Genomic DNA, 26,802 nt, shown 5'->3' on the forward strand with positions numbered 1-26,802 from the left:
CCTCTTTGGAGAAGTGTCTATTCATCTCTTTTGTCCATTTTTGGATTGGGTTGTTTGTCTTCCTGGTGTTGAGTTTTACAAGTTCTTTATAAATTTTGGTTATTAACCCCTTATCAGACGTATTGTCAAATATATTCTCCCATTGTGTAGTTTGTCTTTTTATTCTGTTCTTGTTGTCTTTAGCTGTGCAAAAGCTTTTTAGTTTGATATAGTCCCATTTGTTTATCCTGTCTTTTATTTCACTTCCCCGTGGAGATAAATCAGCAAATATATTGCTCCAAGAGATGTCCGAGAGCTTACTGCCTATGTTTTCTTCTAAGATGCTTATGGTTTCACGGCCTACATTCAAGTCTTTTATCCATTTTGAGTTTATTTTTGTGAGTGGTGTAAGCTGGTGATCTAGTTTCATTTTTTTGCAGGTAGCTGTCCAATTTTCCCAACACCATTTGTTAAAGAGGCTGTCTTTACTCCATTGTATTTCCTTACCTCCTTTGTCAAATATCAGTTGTCCATAGAACTGTGGGTTTATTTCTGGGTTCTCTGTTCTGTTCCATTGATCTATATGCCTGTTCTTATGGCAGTACCAGGCTGTTTTGAGTACAATGGCCTTGTAGTATAACTTGATATCAGGAAGTGTGATACCTCCCACTTTATTCTTCTTTTTTAAGATTGCTGAGGCTATTCGTGTCCTTTTTTGGTTCCATATAAATTTTTGGAATATGTGTTCTATATCTTTGAAGTATGTCATTGGTATTTTAATTGGTATTGCATTGAATTTATAAATTGCTTTGGGTAATATAGACATTTTAATGATGTTTATTCTTCCTAACCATGAGCACGGTATATGCTTCCACTTGTTAGTATCTTCCTTGATTTCTTTTATCAATGTTTTGTAATTTTCCGAGTACAAGTCTTTAGTCTCCTTGGTTAAGTTTACTCCTAGGTACTTTATTTTTTTGGTTGTAATTGTGAAGGGGATTGTTTCCTTAATTTCTCTTTCTGACTGTTCATTGTTGGTGTATAAAAATGCTTCTGATTTCTGAGTATTGATTTTATATCCTGCCACTTTGCTGAATTTATTTATCAGGTCCAGTAGTTTTTTGACTGAGACTTTAGAATTTTCTATATACAATATCATATCATCTGCAAATAATGATAGTTTTACTTCTTCTTTTCCAACTTGAATGCCTTTTATTTCTTCTTCTTGTCTGATTGCTGTGGCTAGGACTTCCAGGACTATGTTAAATAAGAGTGGTGAAAGGGGGCACCCCTGCCTTGTTAATGATCTTAAGGGTATTGCTTTTAATTTTTGCCCATTGAGTATGATGTTGGCTGTGGGTTTCTCATAGATGGCTTTTATCATGTTGAGGTATGTTCCCTGTATTCCCACTTTGCTGAGAGTTTTGATCATGAATGGGTGCTGGATTTTATCAAATGCTTTTTCTGCATCTATTGAAATTATCATATGGTTTTTCTCCTTCTTTTTGTTTATGTGATGAATCACATTGATTGATTTACGAATATTGTACCAGCCTTGCCTCCCCAGAATAAATCCCACTTGATCATGGTGTATGATTTTTTCCATATATTGTTGGATCCGGTTTGCTAATATTTTGTTGAGGATTTTAGCATCTATATTCATCAGAGATATTGGCCTATAATTTTCTTTCTTTGTGTGGTCTTTGCCTGGTTTTGGAATCAGAATTATGCTCGCCTCATAAAAGGAGTTTGGAAGTCTTCCTTCCTCTTGAATTTTTTGAAATAGTTTGAGAAGGATAGGAGTTAGTTCTTCTTTGAATATTTGGTAGAATTCCGTTGTGAAGCCATCGAGCCCCGGACTTTTCTTTGTTGGGAGTTTTTTGATAACTGTTTCAATCTCCTTTGGTGTAATTGGTCTGTTTAAGTTTTCTGATTCTTCCAGATTGATTTTTGGAAGATTGTACGTTTCAAGGATTTGTCCATTTCATCTAGGTTGTCTAGTTTTTTGGCATACAGTTCTTCATAGTATTTTCTTACAATATTTTGTATTTCTGTTGTGTCAGTTGTTATTTCTCCTCTCTCATTTCTAATTTTATTTATTTGAGTCCTCTCTCTCTTTTTCTTGGTGAGTCTACTTAAAGGTGCATCAATCTTGTTTACCTTTTCAAAGAACCAGCTCCTAGTTTCATTGATCCTCTGTATTGTTTCTTTAGCCTCTATGTCATTTATTTCCACTCTGATCTTTATTATTTCCTTCCTTCTACTACATTTGGGCTTTACTTGCTGTTCTTTTTCTAATTCTTTTAGATGCAGGGTTAAGTTGTTTATTTGAGCTTTTTCTAGCTTCTGAAAGTGTGCCTGTAGTGCTATGAACTTCCCTCTCAGCACTGCTTTCGCTGTGTCCCATAAATTTTGAGTTGTTGTATGCTCATTGTCATTCGTTTCTAGGAATTTCTTTATTTCTTCTTTGATCTCATTCTTAATCCATTCATTATTTAACACCCTGCTATTTAGTTTCCATGTGTTTGAGATTTTTGAGCTTTTCTGCTGTGATTCATTTCTAGTTTCATGCCGTTGTGATCGGAGAAAGTGCTTGATATGATTTCAGTCTTCTTAAATTTGTTGAGAGCACTTTTGTGCCCTAACATGTGGTCTATCCTAGAGAATGTACCATGAGCACTTGAAAAGAATGTATATTCTGCTGCTTTAGGGTGAAAGGTTCTGAAGATATCTATTAAATCGAGTTGATCTAGTGTTTCCAATAAGTCTGCTGTTTCTTTGTTAATTTTCTTTCTTGAGGATCTATCTAGTGATGTTAGTGGGGTATTGAAATCCCCTACTATTATAGTATTGCTGTTGATCTCGCCCTTTAAATCCATCAAAGTCTGTTTTATATATTTGGGTGCTCCTATATTAGGTGCATAGATATTTATAATAGTTATATCTTCCTGTTGGATTACTCCCTTTATCATTATGTAGTGGCCTTCTTTATCTCTTACTATATCCTTTGTTTTAAAGTCCAATTTGTCTGATATAAGTATTGCTACCCCAGATTTTTTTTCATTTCCATTTGCATGAAACATTTTTTTCCATCCTTTTACCTTCAATCTGTGTGTGTCTTTTGTTCTAAGGTGTGTCTCTTGTAGACAACATATGTATGGGTCCTGTTTTCTTATCCACGCAGCTACCCTATGTCTTTTGATTGGATCATTTAATCCATTTACATTTAAGGTTATTATTGATATGTAGTTGTTTATTGCCATTTTCTTCTTTAAAGGTGTATTCCTTTTTCTTTTTTTTTTTCTGTATTCTTTTCCCACTTTATCTGTTTACACCAGGCCCCTTAATATTTCCTGCAGCATTGGTTTGGTTGTAATGAATTCCTTGAGTTGTTTTTTGTCTGGGAAGCTTTTTATTTCTCCTTCAATTTTAAACGATAGCCTTGCTGGATAAAGTAGTCTTGGTTGTAGGTTCTTGTTCTGCATCACTTTGAATATTTCTTGCCATTCCCTTCTGGCCTCAAGTGTTTCTGTTGAGAAGTCAGATGTCATCCTTATGGGGGCTCCTTTGTAGGTGATAACTTTTTTTTCTCTTGCAGCTTTTAATATTTTCTCTTTATCGCTTAGCTTTGGTATTTTAATTATGATGTGTCTTGGTGTAGGTTTCTTTGGGTTTCTCTTTAATGGAGTCCTCTGTGCTTCTTGGATTTGTGAGAGTTTCTCTTGCATTAATTTAGGGAAGTTTTCAGCTATGATATGATTGAACAAAGTCTCTATCCCTTGTTCTTTTTCTTCTTCTTCAGGAACCCCTATAATGCAGATGTTATTTCTCTTCATGTTGTCACAGAGCTCTCTAAGAGTTTCCTCTGACTTTTTGAGTCTTTTTTCTCTTTTCTTCTCTGCTTTCATGCCTTCATTCCAGTTGTCTTCTAACTCGCTGATTCGATCCTCTGCTCTATCTATCCTGTTTTTAATTCCTTCCATTGTGGTCTTTATTTCTGATATTGTATTTGTCGTCTCCAACTGATTCTTTTTTATACTTGCTATTTCTTTATTTAGGTTTTCAAACTCCCCCTCCATTGTTGTTCTAAGATCCCTAAGCATCCTTACAATCATTATTTTGAACTCCGCATCTGGAAGTTTGATTATTTCCATATCACTCAGCTCATCTCTCGAAAGTGTCTCTTGTGGTTTCATTTGGATTGCACTCCTTTGTTTTCTCATCTTCTTCTTCTTCATTTTTTATTTGTAGAGTTGATTGAGTCTAGGCTTGGTGTTGTCTGCTTCCAGTTTTCAGTTGTGTTATTTTTAGGTCTTCGTGGATTGGTATCAGCTATTATTTGTAATCCTCTTTCGGATTTGGGCAGCTTTGAAGTCTTGATTTGTTTGTTTTCTTAACAGGTGATAGTCTTGTTAACTGATCTCAGCAGGGGGCTTCCTTGAAACTGTATCCAGGAATGCTGTGGGTGTAACCTGAGACGCTGAAGGTCTCTTCTTCCAACTAATCTCACTGGGGGCAGGGTTTTTTCTCTCAGCTTCAGTAGGGGGAGGTGTATCTCAGATCTCCATGGATACCTGAGTTACTGCCCCTCCTCCCCACTTCTTGTTTTCAGCTGTGTCTTGTTGTGCTGATTGGAGCTGGATAGATGTCCGGAGATCTCTGATCCAGAAGCACTTCAGCTCTGTTTTGTGAAAGGTTCAGTCCCTCCCCCAGCTATGGCCACCTCCAGCACGAATGAGTCAGCTTTTTTATTTTGTTTCTTGCATACCTTAGCCCCTCACAGTCTGTCCCTCTCCCTGTCTTTTCCACTTGGGAGATAAGCTGGTCTTTTCAACCCACCTTGCTCCCTGGTCGCCAGGTAAGTGGCTGTGAGCAGTAGTTTCTGCTCTTTTTCCTCTGTGAAATCCTCTCTGGGCTCTCAGCCTCACCCCCCTCCTTCCCTTCCTGTAAGCAGAGGAGATTCAGGCACTCCTTACCAGGATTATTGTGGCTTCCTCTTTGCTCCTTGGTTTTTGAGAGCTGTTCTTGCAGTTCAGTGTTGGTTTTTCATGCTGTTTTTTTCTAAATTGATTTGTATTCCAGTTTGGTGTTGAGAGCTGGGTGTCTGTGCATCCGCCTACTCCGCTGCCATCTTCTCTCCACCACAAATTGGATTTTTGAGGTCAAAAGTGTTCTATGTCATTTTTTATGTTCCACATATTCTTTGTACATAAATAAAACTTATTAAAATTTGTGTAGCTAAATTTACTGTGTCCTATGTTGCTTTGTATTTAGATTTAAACACCTGTATTTTTCTCTAGTTTTAATAGCAAGTACATCTATATGTTTAGTTAAGTCCTAGGCTCTGTTCAAACAATAGTAATACATGTTTACAAATAGTTAAATGATACTGAGAATGTACAGAGTTATCAAATTATTCTCTATAATATAGAGCAACAAAAGTCAGTAAAAACTGCAATCTAATCATTGTACTATGTAAAGAAATGTTAAGATTCCCTAAAATTTGCAAAAGATTGTCATGAGCAGTAGAATCTAAATATTTACAACTTGTGTGTAATATAAATATTCCATGCAGAGGGAGAAATAGAATTTAGAACTAAAAGATTTCAATTTAATTTTTATTATGGACAAGTTAAGAGTGATTTTGGCAAGTTATATAATATATCTTTATTTTTATTTATTACCTTCTAATAATATCTATTCCCTTTTACCGTGTATACTTATACTGGTGTGTGTGTGTGTGTGTGTGTGTGTGTGTGTGTGTGTGAGAGAGAGAGAGAGAGAGAGATATGAAGATGAGCAAAGTCACTAAAGTGAGCACCATTCTTCCTGTGAAGATAAAGGTGTCATCATTGAGGAAAACGATGATTTCATTGAGAAGCTAGCCCTTCTCCGTGATGAAAGTCTGCATGTCATTTGTCTTTTAAGGTTGCTATTTTGTACAATTATTGAAAATAAAGAATCCCAGAATTTGTCACTCTATATTGACATCCTAGAATTACAAGAGAAATCTTTACTCAAAGTGAGAACTAGCAATTGAAGTCACCTTTAACCATATATTATATGGTGTCAGCATTTTCCTCCTCCATTACTTTTCTGGTTCATTTCAGCATCAGCCAGAACATCTTAAAAGCTGCCTTGGTGAACATATTTTTCCTTCGTCATCAGCTAAACCTTGTGGAGACATTTGGAGTTAGTGTAGCAACTTTGGACTTAACGAAATGAATTTATACTTCTACTAAGCCTATATTCTTGTTGGTGCAATTCTTCAAAATTTCAGGTGTTTAACAAGATTTTATAAGGCTATTTAGCAGCAACTGAAAACCCAATAGCATGAATCAATGCATGTATATTGCAATCTAGAATCAAGTTTTCTTACCAGACTACAGATCACAGAATAATGTAAATATGTACTCTGGAAGATACTGTTCTAGAAATTAATGTTCACGATTAAATGGTAAAAAGTAAAGGCATGGTACTTTGCCATAATTCCAACCAATCTTTGTCAGTGTCTGAAAATCACTTTAGTATCACCAAACCCCAATTTTTAGATTATTTTAGTACATTTTGGCTGCTATAACAAAATACAAATTTATTTTAAAAAAATTATTTCTCACTGCTCCAGAGGCTTAGAAATTCAAGATTGAGGTGTCTGGTGAGGTATTGCTTCCTGGTTAATAGAAATCATCTTCTCATTAGAACATCATGTGGTTAAATAGGTGAGGGAGCTCTCTGGGGCACTTCTTATAAGGGTACTAATCTCATTCACGAGCCCTTGCCTCAATGACCTAATTACCTAATAAATGCCCCACTTTCTGCAGTGTACAAAGCATGTACTGCTTATAATAGCCACTATCCATGTTAACTTATTTTACTTGTAGTCCTTGATTTCCAATTTTTTACCCTTATCTCTGCATTTATAAATAAAGTGATTGTAAAGTCTTTCTTAGAGCTTTACTGTTATTCTAAAATGTATTATATTTGTGAGTTCTGTTTCCTTGGAGAAACTATCTTAATGAAATAGAAAGTGCAGCTGAAGTTTTCCCAAAGTTTTTTTCTTAGTTTAGTAACATTACACATACCTTCAACAACATATATTTTCATATTTTTAAAATTATATATATTTTCTAGTTATTCTGAGTATTCATTTGAGAGAAACCAATGGTTTTAGACCAATATTTTCTGGTGATGAGGCAATCTGTTATATAGAGCAAAACAAACACACAAAAAAAACAAACTAAAAAAAAAAAAAAACAAAAAACTCAGCTTAACTTATTCAAATGTTTAACCAGAAACAACATACAGATTTTTGTTCCACTTCTCTATAATGCTTCTCAACTTAGAAAAAAAAAGAGCAGGAAGAGACAGAAATAGAGAAGCTCAATAAGAAAGAAAATGAAAATGTAGCTTATTTGTCAGAGCAAACTTACTTACTCTTACTTACTTTCAGTTTTTCATCATGTAACATATATTAACCATGTAACATGTGTTGGTCTTAATTACTTTTTATTACCATCTTAATTCAGTAGCATGACTTTGAGGACTAGCATGACTTTCCTCCCCTTCTTCAACCTACTACATACTATAATAGTAATATTTGTTCTAAACACAGTATGCTAGAGCTTGAAATAATTGCTCTTGTGTGTGTGTGTGTGTGTTTGTTTATTTTTTTTTGCTTTTAACAGGCAATGCTGTGCCCAAGTATTTAAATGACACTACTAAAATGACAACATAGTAAACTGATTGATATTGCAGCCTTAGGCGTCATTAAAAAAACAATATTGGATTCTTCTGTGGCCAAAATATTTTTGATGTCTAGATTTGATGTCATCTCAAACCCACTTAATATTCTTCTGTTGTTTTACAGTTATGTACTGTATATACTGAAAGACTGATTTTGAATGTATAAGCGAAAATTTCTTCCTACATCATTTTCTCATGTAGGAATTGGAACTTTGAGAAGTTCATTTAATTTGAGAAAGATAAATCATTGAATACAGAACCATGAAACATGTCATTCATTGATTCCATAGTGTACCTAAATGACATAAACTATTTTGCCACAAAATATATAGAACATAGTTTGCTTGAATTTTACTGGCGTCTTTATCATCTGAAGACAAATATCTATTACTCAATTTTTACTCTAAATTTCTCTTTACTGAGTTATAATAAAATAATTATAAAAAGTTATAGGATTCTGTACATAACTCTAGTTTCTTTAAAGACTAAGTAGTTATATCTGAAGAAAAAAATAACCTGACTGGTTTTTTTTATAATTTTTTTAACATATGCTTTGACTTAATCTTCACTAGCCTGCATTGAGAATTGTACAATTAAAAGAACATCTGCGTTTTGGAAATTTATTTTTTTCCTCAAGTCAACACTATTCAAAACAGATATATTTTGCATATTGTATATTTAACTAAACAAGCTATTATTCTGTGCTTCCTTGACATGCTTTACCAAATGAAATCATATTGTTTTCTTAAAAATCAAACATTGTAATTGCAGACTAGTTTATGACTATCTTTGTCAAAACTATAACTATATTAATTGTTGTGCATATAAGCAACTTTTTTCAAAGTGATTACATTGTTTAAAATATAATAAGCAGAAATGACATTTCAACAGATAATAAACCTTGTGGGTTGTTTTTTTCTCAAAACAAAAATAATACTTTCTGATTCTCATTATAGATATGAAATTGTCTGTACAAAGGAGTGGGATCCTTTCTATCTTTACGTGCATGCTTCATCATTTTAGTTCTAAAAACTTTTGAGTTCACTTTTTAGGATATTTGTATTACATTCCTTGTAGAACTTAAACTTTATACCTGCATGCTTTTTATATGTATATTAAATTTGTTTAGTTCCTTAAGCCTAGTTTTTATCAATGATATTTTTGTTCTAGCAATAATTACATAAACTATTGTAAAGCAACTCCTATTGTATATAAATTATATATAGAACACAGCACTTTTTTTATAAGATTTTATTTATTCCTTTTTTTAGACAGAAGAGAAAGATAGATAGAGAAGGAGGGGAGGAGCAGGAAGTATCAACTCCCATATATGCCTTGACCAGGGAAGCCCAGGGTTTTGAACTGGTGATCTCAGCATTCCAGGTTGATGCTTTATCCATTGCACCACCACAGGTCAGGCAAAAGCATTTTTATAAAAATAGTTTAGATATTACAAAAAATAAGTTAAGGAACTCAATTAATAAACATAACATTCACAATATGAATATACACCATCAAATAATCAGATGTTTGTTCCATGAGACCACAGTGCTTTTAACATCTCTATCAGCCAAGGTTATGAAATGAAATGATGCTGTAGAATGGCAGGTATAACAACTACAACTACAGTCATTTATTCATTCCTGTTGTGTGTCAGGTGTCTTAAATCAGCAACTTACATATCAATATTACAACTGCAAAAATGAAAAAAAGAATCAACATAGCAAAAGTTAAGTAAACCTGCCCAAGGCATTTTTAAATAAAAGAACATTGGGTTCCACTATTCACAGAGTTCAAATTAATTCTCCATACAGTAAATTTAATTAACAAGAATGCTATAGGGGGTATGAGAAACCTTGGTTAATTATTATATTTTCTATATGGGGATTAGCCGTTTGAAAAGTCTTGGAGCATAATGCTATTAACTTAGTGCTAAACATATTATTCCTTCAAAGAGTCACAAAGTACACTGGAAACTTACAGTCCCTTGGAGTTATCGTTATGATTTATCACAACTAAGCATGTATGGGTTTGGGTAGACTGAGAATTGAGGGAGATAGAATTCTAAATGAACTGCCTTTTACTGAAGATAGTTGAGTGTTAATCACTAGACCTTTAGGGTACTATTTAACACATGTCTGTTGCAGTGTTAAAGAAGACCTCAGCAACCCATTAAAGAGAGTATAGTTCTCTAAGTATAAAATTACTGCCAAGAAGAATCTAGAATTTGAAGTAATACAATTGTCATTATTACATTTAGTCACATTTGGTCTAGATAAGTTATGTGCCAATGTTACTTACTATTCAAATAAACCCTTGTGAAATTATACATTGAAAAAATATAGGTCCATTTATATCTCACACTTGAAAGCCACTGCACTTAGGATATATCTCTCTTTGTCTTTTTATTCTTATCTCTACCTCTGCCTATGTTATTGAATATCTTTTTCTCTATACTTTAAATAGATCAATATCACTTATTTAAAGCTTTTCTTCTATCTATGTTGACATATATAAAATAGAAAGATTCATGAATATAGATATAAATATAGAAATAAATATTAATAAGAATAGAGATAAAGGTATATTTCTTTTGTGAAAACAATTGTCAGTTAGTCAACCATCATTTCAGGTAGTGGGTTCAAAACTGGAAATTAAAAGCTAGTCTTTTTTGTCTGTCTAATACATATCTAAATACTTTTTTATTATATAAATTCATTTATATTTTCTATATAAAAATCTATTATTAAGCATTTGTTAATTAAAAGCCTCAATTTATAATACATTTTAAACCAAATTCAAATATAGAAGAAAAAAGAATAACAGAAATAAATGATAGTAATTGTTTTTCATGTGTGCTTTATATGCGTTAAACAAATTTAAGTTTTCTAACAAACTTTCAGGTAGACAAAATCCTTCCCAACCTGTTTTCCTAAGGAAAGAAATGAGATACAGTGAGCTGCTAGTAAATCTCCTGTGGCTACACACTTTCAATAAGTAGGTGGGGGGGGGAACCATTTGAGATTAAAAACTACACCAGCAGAAGCCAAAAATTTGCGGAAAAGGAAACTAACAAAAAAGAAGATATAATAAAAATTAAAATCTGTTGCCTGAGTTGCACTCACTTTCCGACTGGACTCTGAATGAACAAAGGACATGCCTCTTTGTCTCCCCATCTCAGTATGCCTGTTCCTCGCCACCTGATTCTCTTGCCTTTATTTCCCTTTTCGCTGGCTCGGGTTCCTTCCAGCCCTGGTACAGCATACCGGAACTTGAGCCTGCAGATTCATGAACCATTTTCTGCTTCGGTGTTTGTTTTAAAAATAAAAAATTGCCCTTGTCAAAGAGCTGATGGGGAGAAAAATGTACTGGATCCTCAGAGATAAACACTGTGAGATATGATCTAAGCATATTAGGCACTCAGTTTTTGCTTATGTATCCTTAGCCATAATGCTTACATTTCTCTTCAATTTTATCTGCATCCTTTTTTTATATATATACATTGGGAGATATCACAAATGCAAATTTCTTTAGTGTCAATTCTGATCTTCAATATATTAAAAGCTATTTAAATTCTTTTGCATTTACAGTTTATTTTAAATCATTTTTATTTCATCCATCTCCCTTTTTACTTGTTCATTTCTTTAATAACCTAATCATTTATATCTTTTGTTTTTAGCTCCTGTTTATAGATACACTTTCTGATCTGTTGATAATACTAAAAATAATGATGAATGTGTATTTAGAAATAACCATTTGCCAGGCACTAGATTGAGCAAGGGTTCATTTAATCTTCACAACCACATGAAGAACTGCAACATGTTTATCTCATAGATGGCACCAAGAAATTTAGTAAATTGTCTGAGATCATACCCTGAAATTATGGAACTGATTCAACCTATTTGAGTAGAGTCCATGATTTTAACCACTGTGGACAAATGCACAATGATTAGTTTGAAATATATTACGTCTTAGAGTAATTCATTTTCCAATGTCTGCATCCCTGTGATGAATCCTTTTGTTCTGCCATTGTTTTGTCCAATTTTGTGAATCTTGTTTATCTATCTCTAAAGAAGTATGTATTTTATCAGAACTTTTTTAAGCTTCTCCTTAGCCCATAATTTATTCCTGTTTGTTCATTTCAGTCCTCATATGTAGCACCCAATGTATTGCTTACCTGTGGTGAAATATTTTCTTGCATTTGCTGATTATTGAATCACATTAAAGTTGCAAAATTAAACTTGCTGCTATACATGGTTATTAGAAATACTTAATTTTGTTTAAGCTTGAACTAATGCATCCAGGAAGCAATGTAGTTCCACAATATATGAAAATGAAAATGTGTATGAGTTGATATATGGATATTATACAAAATAATCACCAATATTTGTTTAAAAGCAGTTTTTTAGCAGTGTAAAGTGGCTTCAACAATAATATGTTCAACAATGTATTCTGCACATATTTCTACATATAATTATAGAATTGTCAGTATTATAATTTAGATGCATTTTTTCTTATTGTCTAAAGAGGTTCATGAATTTTATATAACTTGATTTACTTAAACTTCAATAAATATTTGCTTAATTAATGCTGCTTTTAATGTATCCACTATGAATATGATTTAGAAAAAGAATTGACTTATGTTTTATTACTTTCTGTCAATCAGTAACCCATGCTTGTAATTTTATTTTGGAAAAAAAATTATTCTTTTATGTGAAAATAGTACGTACATATATTTTGAGAAAGTTATTTGTAAAGTTTATTTAAAGGATATAGATACAACAGACTAGTAAACAATAAAGACTATTTGACTTTAAATAACTTTACCTTTCTTTGGAATAGGTGAGTTTATTTTCAAAAGTTTATTAGAGGTGGTATTACTTTGATGAGCATTAACCAGTTATGTTTAAAGAGAAAATATGCAAATGTGATTAATTATCTTTATGAAACAACTAGAAAGTAATCCAACTATTCTATCAATAATAGTTATTTAAAATGCACACTGCACCTGGGAGAGTTTCGAACAGGGGTCGGGAACCTTTTTGGCTGAGAGAGCCATGAACACGACATATATTAAAATGTAATTCTGTGAGAGTTATACAGTATGTTTAACACTAAATACAAGTAAATGTATGCATTTTACATAAGACCAACTCTTTTAAAGTACAATAAGTTTCTGAACTCTTTTTAATAACGTTGTTATGCTGTTGCTAACCAATAATGAATAAAGTACTTCTTACATTAATGTGACTACTGGTGCTGCATGGTTTTGCTGATGGCTTTGTAGTCTGGTTGATACGAGGTGAGGTTAAACTTCATGCAGGCATCGAGACTTCCATCTATTAAAAATGATCGTAGGTTGGTCTTAACATTATTTAGATGTGAGAAAGACTGCTCACATGCATACCTATGCCAAACATTGTCAGTACAGCAATACTCACACATTGCAGTGTGTGATATGTGATGAGAAGCACATTCCAAGTTTTGACAATCAGCTGGTCCGCGGGTTGTAGTTTTTTCATTTCTCCCCACTTGAGTTTGCTTGCCAACTCTGCTTGCTGTCATGCAAGTCTTTCCAAATCTTCATTCAGTGACTTGAACTTATTCACCCACATGTCTGAGGCCTTTAGGTCAGCAGCTTGTAACTCAAAATCTCTGACAGAGGCCCTGGCCGGTTGGCTCAGCGGTAGAGTGTTGGCCTGGCGTGCGGGGGACCGGGGTTCGACTCCCGGCCAGGGCACATAGGAGAAGCGCCCATTTGCTTCTCCACCCCCCCCTCCTTCCTCTCTGTCTCTCTCTTCCCCTCCCGCAGTCAAGGCTCCATTGGAGCAAAGATGGCCCGGCGTTAGGGATGGCTCCTTGGCCTCTGCCCCAGGCGCTAGAGTGGTTCTGGTCATGGCAGAGCGATGCCCCGGAGGGGCAGAGCATCGCCCCCTGGTGGGCAGAGCATTGCCCCTGGTGGGCGTGCCAGGTGGATCCCGGGCGGGCGCATGCGGGAGTCTGTCTGACTGTCTCTCCCCGTTTCCAGCTTCAGAAAAATACAAAAAAAAAAAATCTCTGACAGAGACATCAGGGATGTAACTCAGGGCGGTGCTGTCCACTGCACACTCGTGTGGATGGGTGATGAACTTAAAAACACGAGTCCACTCACGAAATTCTCCAAAGTGCTCTCTGAATAACTGCAGGAGAGATTAGATGTGAAGCCCGCTAATTGCTGGAGATCAAGATGTTGAGCAAGGTCACTTGCTGTGCATGCATCTTTAAATTCTGCCAGTTTTTCAAAGTGTAGCAAACAACCTGTTTCAATGTCAGCGATGAAGAGTTCCAGCTTGTTTTCAAATGCAAACACTGCTTGTTGAAGGGATAAGACTGTATTTCCAATGCCTTACATTTTCACATTGAGCTGGTTCAGATGTTCAGTCATGTCCATGAGATAGTAGAACTTCAGGAGCCACTCAGTGTTACCTAATTCGGGATGATCGACATTTTTCATTTCAAGAAATGTCCGGATTTTGCTCAGACAAGCTGCGAAATGGCTGAGCACCTTTCCTCTTGACAACTAACGCACATTGCTGTACAGAAGCAGACCAGGATAATTATTCCCAAATTCATCCAGCAGTGTTTTAAACTGGCGATCATTTAAAGCTCAGGCAACAATAAAGTTGACCACCCGAATGACCAGCAACATCACATCACTAAGCTGCTCGCCACACATCTAAGCACAAAGTGCCTCCTGATGTAGGATACAGTGAAAACTTAAGATGGGTCTCTTTTCATGTTCACGAAGAAACACTATAAATCCTCTGTTTTTCCCCACCATGCACAGAGCACCATCAGTACACACAGAAATAAGTTTATCTATGGGTAGATTTTTTTCTTTAGTGAACTCTGTGAAAGACTTGAATAAATGTTCCCCTCTTGTTGTCTCTTTCATAGGCAAAACAGCAAGACTTTCCTCACATAATGTGTCACCAACAGCATACCTTGCAATCATGCTGAACTGGGAAAAATGGCTTACATCTGTTAACTCATCCAAAGCGAGAGAAAAGAATGGTGCTGCATTTATGTCTTTCACTTGTGTTGCCTCAATTTGATTTGCCATCATGATGGTACAATTGTGAACAGTTCTTGCTGACAGAGGCATGTCTTTTATTCGTTTGATTATCTTGTCTTTATCCAAAAAGTCGTCAAAAAGTTCATTGGCAACATCAAGCATGAATGTTTTGGAAAATTCCCCATCTGTGAATGGCCTATCTTTTCTCACAATTGCTAAAGCACCAGCAAAGCTAGCCGAATTCCAGTCACCTTGTTGGGTCCAAACAGAGTTGCTGCTGACTAGCTTGCACCCTGCACAGTAGCTCTTGACATACTTTCTTCCTGCTGTCCCCCCGCTGGATATTTCGATGCAAAAATAGTATGGTGGGTGTCGAAGTACCACTTTATATTTGACCGTTTCATTGATGCAATTTCATCATTGCATATTAGACACACTGCAGAACCTGCTCTCTCCACAAAGGCAAATTCCTCTGTCCATTCCTGCTGAAAACTGTGATACTCCTCATCTTTTTTTCTTTTAACCATCTTCTTTGTCAGAAGGGTTTCTGCAATCAGCTAGCTGACTACTTGATTAAAAGGAGGGAAGTTTACTTCTTGACCTCACAATGACCTGGGTATATTATGTATTATCCAATAAAAATTTGGTGTTGTCCTGGAGGACAGCTGTGATTGGCTCAAGCCACCCGCAACCATGAACATGAGCGGTAGGAAATGAATGGATTGTAATACATGAGAATGTTATATATTTTTAACGTTATAATATTTTTAATAAAGATTTGCTGTGAGCCAGATGCAGCCATCAAAAGAGCCACATCTGGCTTGCAAGCTATAGGTTCCTGACCCCATGGTTTAGAAGCTGGAAACCCAGGGTTAAGTAGCGCTAGAATAGAGATAGCAAACATTTTCATGCTAAATAGTAATCTAGATTTACATATGTTTACATATGTTTTACATATACATTCCATTTTGTGATAAAATGAACATGATATAAAATCTATTATCTTTATCTAGTTTTTACGTGTATAGTTCAGTGGCATTAAGCACATTTACACTGTTGTGCAACCATCACCACCATCCATTTCCAGAACACATTTTACTTTGCAAAATTGAAACTATATCCATTAAACTGGGACTTTTTGTACACTCTCTACTCAGCCCTTGTGGTTTATTTATTTATGTATTTATTAAAAAATTTCTTTTCAATCTCTTTGCCCATTTCTGAGTGGTTTTTCCCCACTCTAACTCCCCCCAATTTTAAGAGTTCTCTGTATATTCTGGATATTATCTCAGTTTGAGATATAGGGTTGAAAATATTTACTTTCATTTTATTACTTTGTTGATAGAGTCTTTTGATGCACACATTTTAACAATTTTTATATAAATTTCAATTTGTCTATTTTTTTTTTGTTGCCTGTGCCTTTGGTATTATCTTCAGGAAACCAATGCCAAATCCAATGTCATAAAATTTTTATGCTGTATTTACTTCTAAGAGTTTTATAGTTTTATAGAGGTCTTATATTTAGTCAATAAATCAATTTTTAGTAAATATTTGTATATGGTATAGGTAAAGGTCCAACTTTACTCTTTTGCACGTAAATATTCAGTTTTACCAGTACCATTTGTTGAAAAAACTGTCTTACCTCCATTTAATTGTCTTGGTATCCTTGTCAAAATTATTTAAAACTTACATGCAAGGATTTACTTCTGGACTCTAACCTATTCCACTAGTAGTGTATATATATACATACCCATATCATTTCCAGTACCACACTGTTTTGATTTCTGTAGCTTTGTAGTAAATTTTCAGATGAAGGATTATGATATTTTTGCTTCTATTTTTTTTCTCTTTAAAAAAAATTTTAGGACCATTAAGTATTTGGAGTCCTTTAGGGTTCCATATGAATTTTTGGATGGGTTTTCTAGTTCTACAAAAGTGTCATTTGGGGAAAAAAATGTCACTGGAAATTTGATAGGAATTGCATTAAATTCAATTTTATCTATACATCACTTTTGATAGTATCTGTATTATTTTCTAATCTATGAACATTGAATGTCTTTCTACTTGTTTGTCTTTAATGTCTTTTAGCAATGTTTTGTGTGTTTTGTTGTACAGTCTTCTCCTTCTTGATTAATTCCTAAGTATTATATTCTATCAATTAGAATTGTAAATTAAATTTATTATTATAATGAACATGTTTTACTTTTTTCTCTACAATTTGATGCCGTTTTTTAAATTAATTAATTAATTTTTTTGGCCTAATTGTTGTGGCTAGGATTTCCAGTAGTATACTAACTAGAAGTAGTGGGAGTGGATGTCCTTGTTTTGTGTTGTATCTTAGAGGAAAAAGCTTCCATTCTTTTTCCATTGAGTATACAGTTTGCTATGGGATCTTCAAGTATTTTTTTTGTTACAGTAACTTCTTTTTATTTCTAGTTTGCTGAGTGCTATTTTCATTAAAAGGTGTTAAATTTTGTCAAGTGCTTCTTCTATATCAACTGAGATTATCATGTTTTATTCATTCTATTAATGTAATATATAATGATACCAATATTTTGTATGTTTAAACATTCTTGCATTCCAGGAATAAATCTCACTTGGTTGTAGTATGTAGTCATTTTAATATGTTACTCAGCATGGTTTGCTAGTATTTTTTTGAGAATTTTTGCATCAGTGTTCATTGGGGATATTAGTGTGTGATTTTATTTATTTTATGGGGTTTTTGCCTGTTTTTTTTTTTGTTTTTTTTTTTTTTGTATCAGGATAATGCTGGCCTACTAGAACAGGCATAATTTTTGAAAAAGTTTTTATTATATATTTTATAGAATTCACCAATAAAGCACACAAGTGCAGGATTTTTGGTCAATGTTGTTGGAATCTTTTTATTATTAATCCAGTCTCCTTACTATTTATTAATTTATTCAGATTTTCTATTTTTTCATGATTTAGCCTTGGTAGGTTTGTGTTTTTAGAAATTTTCCAGTTTTATCTAAGTTTTCCAATTTTTGGCCTACATTTGTGCATGGTACTATCTTACAATATATTTTATTTCTCTGGAATTAGTAGTAAAGTCCTCACTTTATAATTTTGGTCTCCTTTTTTTCTTAGTTCATCAAACTAATTTTTTGTTAATTTTGTTAATCTCTCTTTGGTTTTGTTGATTATTTTTTATCATTTTTCTATTCTGTGATTTTCTTAGCTCTAATGTTTATTATTTCTTTTTTTCTGCTGGCTTTGGTTTTAATTTATTTTTCTTTTCTAGTTATTTTGGGTGTAAAGTTAAAGTTGTTAATATGGTACTTTTTTTTGTTTTTTAATATAAGCAGTTATAACAATAAACTTTCTACTTAGCAAAGTTTCTCTGTATCCCATAAGTATTACTATGTGTTTTCATTTACATTCACATTTATTTTCTAATCTCCCTTGTGATTTCTTCTTTGGTCTTTAGCTTTTTATATTATGTTATTTAATTTTTACCAGTTTTCCAATAATTCTTGTGTTATGTGTTTCTAACTTGATTTTATAGTGGTTGGAGTAGGTGTTTTGTATTACACCTGTCTTTTTAAGTACATTGAGATTTAATTTGTGTCCTATATATGGCCTATCTTGGAAAATATCCCATGTATATCTGTATTTTGCTATGCGTAGAGTGTACTGTGTATGCCTGTTAGATCTAATTGGTATATTGTGTTGTTTATGTCCTCTACTTCCTTATTTATCTTCTGTCTGGTAGTTTTATCTATTAGTAAGAGTGAGATATTGAAGTCTTATTTTATAAACATGCATGACCATTTATAAACATGTATAAACATTTTATAAACATGTATAATATTTAATTATAATATTAACTTTGTAAAAATTAGAACTTGATAAAAGAAGAACAATAAATAATCCATAGAATATTTTTAAATGCCCTTTGGAATTCGGTGCAGTGCAATGCAATATATTGCTGTCAACATAGGAAATGTCTAAACCTGTAGAGAATTCTAATGTATTTATTTAACCCAAACTGTTAGCGTATGCCAGGGAGAAGATCTTAAGTGCTCTGGAGAATCACAGTTTTACAGCTTCTTTTATTCATTCTTTAATTAAGGAAGGGAGGAAAGAAGGAAGGAAGATTACATGGAGGTGGGGAAACAAGACAGAGATAGGATTACAGGATAGTTAACAAGATTATTTGTTCTCTTGGGGGCAGTTATTTCAAAGGTGTGCTACTAGATTCAAACAAACAGTGGACAAGGCCTGCTAAAGACAAAGATATACCTCTTACTAAAAGTTTTATGCCTGGGGTGTGACTACCCACCATGACCTGGCCATGATGGAATTGATGATCAGATCACCCCGTGAAGTCACTTTCCACTCTTTTTGTCCACCTTGCAATAAGATCGTTTTCACAGGATTCAGAAATGTGTTTTTCTTCTTCCATCAGTGTTCATCAGAGATATTGAAGTGTGATATTTATTGTACGATTTTTTGCCTGGCTTTTGTATCAGGGTAACATTGGCCTCCTAGAACAATTATAATGCTGTGCTTGTCAAAAGCAGAGTTTTAGTCATTTCTCTACTGAAACAAAAACATATTTGTAGCAGATTCTGCTATGACATTTAAAATTTAAGACTAGAAACTACTCTAACAACTGTTCTTATCTTGTCAGCAAAATTTGGACACAAAATTCTTGAAAACATTAGTCATTAAGAATTTAGCCAATATGCACATTTATTTATAATGTTACTTAATCTTTATCAATAAGTAATAAATATTAAGAACATGCAAAACACTTGGTTGAGGGTTTCAGAATTGAGAAATTAATAGCTATACATTTTCATAAGGACACCTGATTAACTCTATATATACACTTCAGTTATTTCATGAAGTCATTTTATAATTAAAAAAATGAGCCCTGGCCGGTTGGCTCAGTGGTAGAGCATCAACCTGGCGTGCAGGAGTCCTGGGTTCAATTCCCGGCCAGGGCACACAGGAGAAGCGCCCATCTGCTTCTCCACCCCTCCCCCTCTCCTTCCTCTCTGTCTCTCTCTTCCCCTCCCGCAGCCAAGGCTCCATTGGAGCAAAGATGGCCCGGGCGCTGAGGATGGCTCTGTGACCTCTGCCTCAGGCGCTTAGAATGGCTCTGGTTGCGACAGAGTGATGCCCTAGATGGGCAGAGCATCGCCCCCTGGTGGACATGCCAGGTGGATCCCGGTCGGGCACATGCGGGAGTCTGTCTGACTGCCTCCCCGTTTCCAACTTCAGGAAAAAAAAAAAGATTTACCTGAAAAAAGTTATTGAATATATTATTCATGAAAATTATTTTTTATTCTAATATATAAAATAAATTTTATTTTTGCTAAACACAGGGCACCATAATCATATATATATATATGATTATATAAATCAAATTCTTACATGTATACAACATACAGATTTAATTTTTTTTTTTAACAGAGACAGAGAGAGTCAGAGAGAGGGACAGACAGACAGGAACAGAGAGAGATGAGAAGCACCAATCATCAGTTTTTTGTTGCGACACCTTAGTTGTTCATTGATTGCTTTCTCATATGTGCCTTGACCGTGGGCCTTCAGCAGACCGAATGACCCCCTGCTAGAGCCAGCGACCCTGGGTCCATACTGATAAGCTTTTGCTCAAACCAGATGAGCCTGCGCTCAAACTGGCAACCTCGGGGTCTCGAACCTGGGTCTTTCCGCATCCCACTCCGACACTCTATCCATTGTGCCACTGCCTGGTCAGGCTACAACATACAGATTTAAACAAATATGTGCATATTTTTTTAGGCTGATAATAATTGTTATTAAATGTGATTTTAAAAGACCTGCTTAATGCATTAATTGATTTATTGGGAATTAGAATTTTAGGGAGAATTTGCACATAAAGATATGTTTATGCATATGTGTATGTCCCATATTTCTTAACAGACAAATGCTATGGTTAAATTTAAAAGTTAAAATTGTATGTTGTAAAACAGAGAGCAAAACAGATGTTCCAAAATATCCAGATGCTTGGTATAATTAAAATGAAACATCTGGATTATTAACACAGTGAATTTTTAAATTAAAATGGCTGGAGGTTTTAAGTAACAACATTATATTCTAAAATGACATGATTTGCTGTTAGCGACATGAAAGACGTAGCTTCCTTTTCAGTGATAATTTAAAATGTGTTACACATAAATTATATTCTGTGTATCTAATACTGCCAAATTAACTATTATTATACTAATTGACAAATTACTTCCTTTTAAATTTTTTTATGTCAAATGCCTTCAATTTAGTCTCTAGATGTGATTACATTTGAGACTTTGAATTTTTTAAATTAAGAATGCCAGTGTTTCTACCTATTTTAAATAATTACTTTTGATCACATATGAACATAAATCATTATTTACAACTACTGAATAAAGACTAAATAAAATAGGTGCTGTTTATTCTGATACTTTAGTAAATTGACTTGACTTCCTGATTAAAATAAATAATTATGCAAAAGTAAGGGCTTTTGGCAATCATTTATAATGACTGCCTTAAGCAGTAAAAATTTGACATTTAAGAATAATGTTTACATATAAAACGTTCTCAAAAGTATGCTTCTAATTAATTTTTCAATAGAAATTATATTCAAATTTATTAAACACTCAACTTTATGTTTTTATATTTGACTATCTCCTTGTGGTCATTAATAGAACACATAAATTCATAGAGGAGAGTGACTATGGAAAGGTAAATTTATAATGTAGAAAATTGCAAAGTTCATGGCCTGTCTTTTAAAAGAATAATATTAACATTTAATGCATGACTATTTTAATTTAGGCATCAGCAGTGCACAGTGGATAGAGCATTGACCTGGAACACTGAGGGCCCAGGTTCAAAACCCTGAGGTCACTCCTTGAGCGCAGGCTCACCAGCTTGAGCACGGGGTCACCAGCTTGAGCTTGGGATCATAGACATGACCTTAAAATTTCTGGCTTGACACATGCAAAAGAATGAAACTGGACTACAGTCTCTCCCCCTGTACAAAAATTAACTCAAAATGGATCAAAGATCTAAACATAAGACCTGAAACAATTAAGTACATAGAAGAAGACATAGGTACTCAACTCATGGACCTGGGTTTTAAAGAGCATTTTATGAATTTGACTCCACAGGCAAGAGAAGTGAAGGAAAAAATTAATGAATGGGACTACATCAGACTAAGAAGTTTTTGCTCAGCAAGAGAAACTGATAACAAAATAATCAGAAAGCCAACTAAATGGGAAATGATATTTTCAAACAACAGCTCAGATAAGGGCCTAATATTCAAAATATACAAAGAACTCATAAAACTCAACAACAAACAAACAAACAAACAATCCAATAAAAAAATGGGAAGAGGCTATGAATAGACACTTCTCCCAGGAAGAAATACAAATGGCCAACAGATATATGAAAAGATGCTCATCTTCTTTAGCTATTAGAGAAATGCAAATCAAAACGGCAATGAGATACCACCTCACACCTGCTTGATTAGCTATTATTAGCAAGACAGGAAATAGCAAATGTTGGAGAGGCTGTGGAGAAAAAGGAACCCTCATCCACTGTTGGTGGGAATGTAAAGTAGTACAACCATTATGGAAGAAAGTATGATGGTTCCTCAAAAAACTGAAAATAGAACTACCTTATGACCCAGCAATCCCTCTATTGGGTATATATCCCAAAAACTCAGAAACATTAATACGTAAAGACACATGCAGCCCCATGTTTATTGCAGCATTGTTCACAGTGGCCAGGACATGGAAGCAACCAAAAAGCCCATCAATAGATGACTGGATAAAGAAGATGTGGCACATATACACTATGGAATACTACTCAGCCATAAGAAATGATGACATTGGATCATTTACAGCAAAATGGTGGGATCTTGATAACATGATACGAAGCGAAATAAGTAAATCAGAAAAAACCAGGAACTGCATTATTCCATACGTAGGTGGGACATAAAAGTGAAACTAAGAGACACTGATAAGAGTGTGGTGGTTACGGGGGGGAGGGGGGAATGGGAGAGGGAAGGGGGAGGGGGAGGGGCACAAAGAAAACAAGATAGAAGGTGACAGAGGACAATCTGACTTTGGGTGATGGGTATGCAACATAATTGAACGACAAGATACCCTGGACTTGTTATCTTTGAATATATGTATCCTGATTAATTGATGTCACCCCATTAAAAAAATAAAATTATTTAAAATAAATAAATAAATAAATAAATAAATAAATAAAGAAAGAAAGAAAGAAAGAAAGAAAGAAAGAAAGAAAGAAAGAAAGAAAGAAAAAGAAAAAAAAAATTTCTGGCTTGAACCCAAGATCTCTGGCTTGAACAAGGGGCCACTGGCTTGGCAGAACCTCCCCCACCCCCCCATCAAGGCACATATAAAAAAGCAATCAATGAACAGGTGAAGTGCCAAAACTATACATTGTTGCTTCTCAGCTCTCTTCTTGTCGGTCTCTGTTTCCCTCCGTCTCTCTCTGTCTTTCTTGCTATAAAAAATTATTTAAAAAACAATACTCTAAATTCATATATTATATTATTGGGCAAACAAGTGTGTTTAGTTTTGCTTGCTTATATTTTGCATGGACTTGGGGCAGCAGTGTGTGTGTGTGTGTGTGTGTGTGTGTGTGTGTTCTGTGAACGGCTGTGGTGCTTGCCTTCAGGGCAGCAGATTATAAACCACAGACTGCCTTCCTGACTGGAGGGGCTATTGTTTGCTATTGTTTGCTGGAAAATGTTTTTTCCCCTCAGCATATTTTGGGTGGAGAGAGAGAGAAAGAGATTGAGCTCAGAGACTTGGGAGCCCTGAGATTTCGGCTGGGCCTGATTGGCTTGGGAGTGCTGTTTTGTTTTTGGGGGCCTGTGAGTCCAGGTGAGTCTGGAGAGAGAAAGGCAATAGCTTTCCCTGCCTGCTTGCTCATCCATCCGCCCTAGGAGACTCTATCAAATGGAATGGCCCACCATTTTCTGGCTCCACAGGTCCTTTACCATCGGTCCTAATCCATTGGGAACCTGCATCTGCACAGCCACTGCCTTTACATATATACGCACTCATATATATGTCAAAAGAAAAAAATATACACACATATCAAAAGAAGGCAATTTATTCACTGCATCCTAAACCATTATGTGTCTAAACACATCATATAAAATTTAAATTTAATTCTGAGATTAGATTACTCTTCATCAACATTCACTCCTGCTGCTTATCCCCTTGGCAAAATAATGCTGCAAGATGGGTTATCCTCATAGCTTGCCCATGGACCCAGCCATATGACTTACTTGGACAAATAAGATATTATTCAATGTAATGTAGGCTGATGTTTCTATTCTGCTTCCATGGTTCAGATCACCCACTTATGCTGCTATGATCACAAAGAATTTTCCTTGGGTAACTGCTGCTCCTTCTATCTGCGCCCCAGAATAAATACAGTTTTTAATATATTGTCAATAGACTGCAGTGAAAAAGTTGAACTGGGTCTCTTGCTGGAAACAGAGTTTCCAAGCTGAGCTTTTGTTTAGATAAACTAATCTGAAGTAGATCTCTATATTTATGAGAATGAAATGGTTGTTTTTAAATGCTTTTAGTTTTGGAGAGCTGTTGTTTTCCAAGTTTTATTTTTCTTTTGCATTACCTAATTAGTGCAGAATTCCTTAAATATTTTGTTCAAATGTATAATTCATGATCTTAGTATTATCTTTAGTGGTTTTAAATGGAAAAAGTAGTAACAAGTTAGTTTCAGCTATTAACATGAATTGCATATACACCTCCACATGACCCATCCTCTAAATCAGTGTGGAACAAATTGAGTAATACATGAAATAGCACAGGAGGGATTTTGTCAGCTACTTTATCCAGATGTCCATATAAAGAGACCACAGCGACCATTCTGTATGTCAACATTTGATTTTTTTTGTCTTTATAATAAAGTATGTAACTTATGAAAAGTAAGCCACCAATGTTACATATTTTTTAAACTTTAGCCTGGACTCAAGTGGAACAAAAACCTTGGTTGATAATTTGATCTGACCTATGTTAAAGATCTGGCATGATACCCAAAGAACCACATAATAGGCAGAAACTATTAAAAATAAATTGGCTATTACTGAGTAACTTGTAAAACTTCTGTTAAATTCTTCAATGGAGTATATTAGCTCATAATTACTTGGGTTGTATCTTGAATGCTCTGCTTGCCCATACAGAGATTGTAATGGAACAAATTAAAGTAAGATATTGAACAGATTTACTGACCATAAGAAATGTAGATAGAAAGCTTGCATTTCTGTCCTCATCTAATTAAATGACTAAACGTCTTACGAAAAAGCAATACCCCAAACAGTGCAAAAAGGCTCTGTCTCTCAATTGATTAGTAGAAGGTATAGAGAAGTAGACAGATGAATTAGAGGAGGAGGATGGAATTGCTTAAACCTGGGAAAAGGTATCAAGTTTCTAATCTCATCTCATTTCTATTCAAATTAGTTCCCCTCTGAACTTGTGTATGCAGATATAACTAGCACATCAGCATTCACTCAATTAACCAGCAGAACTGAGGCAACAAGAGAGAGTGAGAATGGAAGTAAGCTCTAGATATGTGGACAGTTTTAAATATGAGATAAAAATAAATAAATATGAAATAAAAAGGGATATTTTAATTTTAGCATATTATAAATTCTAAATTATTAAAAATAAAAATTAAGACATCTTTGGAAGGTTTAGTGGTAGTTTGTCTATATATTTGTGAGTTCTGTATTTTCTGATAAGACTGAGAATATTATGTTGAGGGGCTAAAATAAAACTGTTCTATAATTACCCCCAATTATCTTAGATGTAAACATGGCTTGTAAGAAGAACAAACATTTTCTAAGGGGAAGATGTGACCTGCAGACCTATCTACATTTTAATCTTTCCTTTGACTTTGTATACAAATTTAAATCAGGACTTTATTGTGTAAGGTGTGGAGTTCAAGGTCTGTGTTACTGTTAAGTGGTTGTTTTCTATTCAAGTGTAGGCAAAAGTAGGTTTATAGTTTTGAGTACATGAAGCACAGAGTTAATAAAGCTATTGTAATCATTGTAACCTGCATATCTTTTTCCATACAAACAATGTAAACCTACTTTCCCCCATCCTATATACTAGAGAAAGCCATACTGAAATACACTAAAACAATACATTCAGAAGGCAGAGGTAAACAAAATTGGACTGCTACTTTTTATAAGAATTAACATAAAAAGCTTTTCTGTTATGTTCCAGGGCATTTTGAGTATATTATTTTATGTTTAGATTAAACTAGCCCTTCTATAATATGAATGGAGACTTTGCTTTCTCTTACAAGCATTGTTATTCTTTAGGTGTATTGTCTGTGTGCTTTATATGTTTAACTTGACATGTTTATGTACTCTGCATTCATGTATGTATGTTTAATTTAAGAATATCTGTTGGATGACAAGGACTTTGATCTTCATCTCATACTAGAGTTTTTGAAAAGCACAGTCAGGGTACCAGGCTATGTGATGCCAAAGCCCCACATTAGCTGCTCTCTGAAGGCTTCTGAGATATTGCACATCTGTCTCCATTCTATTCCCCTGGTTCCTTCGGTTCAGGGTTGATAGAACTGTCCTGTTGTGACTTACCTAATAGTACTTTACTTTCATGGTAGCTTCCCTGTCCTAGCTCACACTATTGTTTGAAGCTGATTTATTAAGCTTTCCTCAAATTACCCAATTAAAACTAGGACCATGGGTGATAAACTTTGGTAATTCTATCTGTGGTAAGGGCAATTAATATTATTTTTATCTCTCATATTTACAAAACTCAGATACCACCTATAACCCAGAAAAATAATAGAAGTTTTCATAGCCATAGATTCCTCAAAAGTATGGAAAAGGAATTAAAGTTTTGCTAAGTACCTTGAACTCTAGACTAGTGCTGTCCCGTAGAAATTTCTGTAATGATGTAACTGTTTTATATCTGTACTTTTCAATATGGAAGTCAATA

Source organism: Saccopteryx bilineata, chromosome 1 (assembly GCF_036850765.1).
Source record: "Saccopteryx bilineata isolate mSacBil1 chromosome 1, mSacBil1_pri_phased_curated, whole genome shotgun sequence".
Classification (NCBI taxonomy): Eukaryota; Metazoa; Chordata; class Mammalia; order Chiroptera; family Emballonuridae; genus Saccopteryx; species Saccopteryx bilineata.